A 3144-nucleotide genomic window follows, 5' to 3' on the forward strand; every position below is an offset into this window, starting at 1 on the left:
AAAAACACAGGGAATAGTTTCCTGACATTGGTATAGGCAATAATTTCTTAATCTGACACCAAATATATCAACAAAATTAAAAATAATAAATGGGATTGCATCAAACTAAAAAGCTTCTGCAGCAAGAAAAAAAATATTCCGTTGGGGGTGGCGAAATGGGAAAAAAGACCTGAGCAGACATTTCTCAAAAGAAGAAATGCAAATAACCACAGGTATATGAAAAAATGTTCCACATCACATCATGAGATACAAATTGAAACCACCATGAGATTTCACCTTACATTTGTAAGAATGACTTATTAAAAAGCAATATACAAGTGTTGGCAATGATGTGGATGAAAGGGACTCTAATGCAGTTTTTGTGGTAATGTGAACTGATATAGCCATTATGAAAAATATTATATAAAAATATAAATATATTATAATATAAAATATATTATAATATTATGAAAAATATTCCTCAGAGAATTTAAAATAAAAATATTCTATGACTCAGCAATATCACTCACGGTTATACATTCAGAGAATTAAAATTAAGATGCCAAAGAGGTGTCTGCACTCCCATGTTCATTGCAGCATTGTTCACAATAACCAAGATATGGAATCAACATAAGCATTCATTGATGGATGAATGGAAAAAGAAAGTATGCTACACACACACACACAGACACACAAACACAATGGAATATTATTCAGCCTTTAAAAGAAAGAAATCCTGTCATTTGTGACTGCATGCTAAGTGAAGTAAGCAAGGCACAGAAAAACAACTTTTATATGATCTCACTTATATGTGGAATCTAAAAGTTGAATTCCTACAAGCATAGAGTAGAATGGTAGTTGGCAGGGGTTAGGGGGTAAGGGCTAGAAGAAATGGGGCAATGTTGATAAAAGGGCACAAAATTTTAGTTATTCATGATGAATAACTGCTAGAGATTTAATGTACAGCCCATGACTACAGTCAATAAAACTAGTCTGTATATTTGGAATTTGCTAAGAAAATAGATCTTAAATATTCTTATTTCAAATGTAACATTGTCTTTATGTACACCAAAACATCATATCATACACTATAAATATATGGAGTTTAAAGTTTCAGTAATGTCAAAAAAGTTGGGGAAAAAAAAAGAAATCCTTATAAGAAACAAAAGTGTTATCAGGTAATCATAAATCAAAAGGGATATTTGAAAGAAAACAAGTAAACCTCTAAATAGGAAAAAAATGTTCTTTATGCTTTGGTGGGGGGTATTCCAGGAATTGAACTCAGGGGCACTCAACCACTGAGCCACATTCCTAGCCCTTTTTAGTATTTTACTAGAGACAGAGTCTCACTGAGTTGCTTAGCGCCTCTGTAAATTGCTGAGGCTAGCTTTGAACAGAGGCAATCCTCCTTGCCTCCGCCTCCCTAACTTCTGGGATTACAGGTCTGAGTGTACCACGGAGCCTGGCCATCTTTATGCTTTTTAAGAGAAATATTTTTTTTATAATAAATTTTTTTCTACTATGTGGAACATGTTATGTAACTGTAGATTCTCCTTGATTTCTTTAATTCTAATCATCTCAGAATCGAAATTTATCTTTGCCAGTATATGATGTTATTATTTTAGTTCTACATAAGATAAATGGTTATTTTAAGCAGCAAACATAAAAAAACATTTTTAATGAATAAAGGTAAAATAGTTTCTATCCTAATTGCTTGTATTACCTAGAATTTGGAAATCAAAATGATAATTTTTCTACCTATTGTACAGTTTTTCTTTAATACAAAAGAAGTAGATTATAAGTTAACTTTTAAAAGAGATCACAGATAGTGTTGATTTTTACAGCTAAAAGGAAAATCAATACAAAGTTCAAAATTACTAGGATTTTTTTTTATATTACATTTTCTGTTTTCTGAAAATAAGGCAAATTGGAATCCAAGCAAAAGCATCCTTAAGCATTAGTTTCTTTTTTAAATGGAATAAAATCACAAAAGGTAAATAGTGACAGAGCAAAGGGTTTACTAAGGATGATTTTTCTTGATTCATAATCTTCTGCAATTAGTATGACCTAATTAGGACAATTCTTGCAAAATCATTATAAACATATATACTGTGGAAATTCATAACTACCTGAAACTATAAAAAAGGCAATTCTTTAGTTCTAAGTCAGACAAAGCTTGGTTTCAACTTCTCCCTGTGGTGATCTCACATACCATCCAGTACAGACAAATCTACAGTTAAGTCTGTAAAGCTAATCTTCCTCAGGACAAAGAACACAAGTCCCTACTCACCAGAGTAAATATCAAACCAGTTTTGCTGCTTCTCTTGACTCTGACTTTATTTTTCAGTGTTGCCTTTTTTCCAAGCTAACTTCCATATTATCCCAGTTCACTAGATGTCTACTTCATTTCTTACATCTTAGCCTTATATTTTAGTACCTGTCTGACCCTCTGCTTTACTGTCACTAACTCTTTCCTTGGAAATGAGATTTTCCCCCAGGGCCCGGTGAAACACTACTGCCCTTCATCTTCCAGAAGACTGTGAGATACTGCATATGTAGTTGGTTTTTCTTTCCTTCTTTTGGAAATATCTCACTGGTATCAAGCTCAAGAGAAAGGAAATGGAAGGCATCAACAGGTGGAAAATGGACATTTTCTCTGTGTTCGAGAACCCAAAGAGAATGTGTAAAATAATAAATACTGTGGAAAATAAAAATCTAAGGGTTTTCTTCTTCTATCTTTACTTGAATCATCTTTAAGGGAAAGGGAAAGAAACAGAATGTACTAAGTAAGATAAAGAATGATGAAGAAAAGTTGAAGCCCACATACGGTAAGGAGACAGACATGAAATCTTGCTGGAATCAAACTCAATGTCAAGAACAGAATCAATAACACAGGATACAAAATCTAAAAATGATAGCCAGGACTTACAGTGGTTTGGATCTTAAATGTGTGCCAGAGGGACATGTGTTTAAGGCTTAACCCCCAGTTTGGTGCTACTGGGAGGTGATGGCATCTAAAGAGGTGGGGCCTAGAGGAAAGTTTTAGGTCATTGAGGGTATGATCTCAGAGAAGATGTGAGACCCGGGTCTCTTTCTCTCTTTTCACTACCCCTCCATGTTTATTTCACCACACACTGTATGTTATAATGTGCTTAGCACAGGACC

The sequence above is a fragment of the Callospermophilus lateralis genome, chromosome 1, assembly GCF_048772815.1.
Source record: "Callospermophilus lateralis isolate mCalLat2 chromosome 1, mCalLat2.hap1, whole genome shotgun sequence".
Classification (NCBI taxonomy): domain Eukaryota; kingdom Metazoa; phylum Chordata; class Mammalia; order Rodentia; family Sciuridae; genus Callospermophilus; species Callospermophilus lateralis.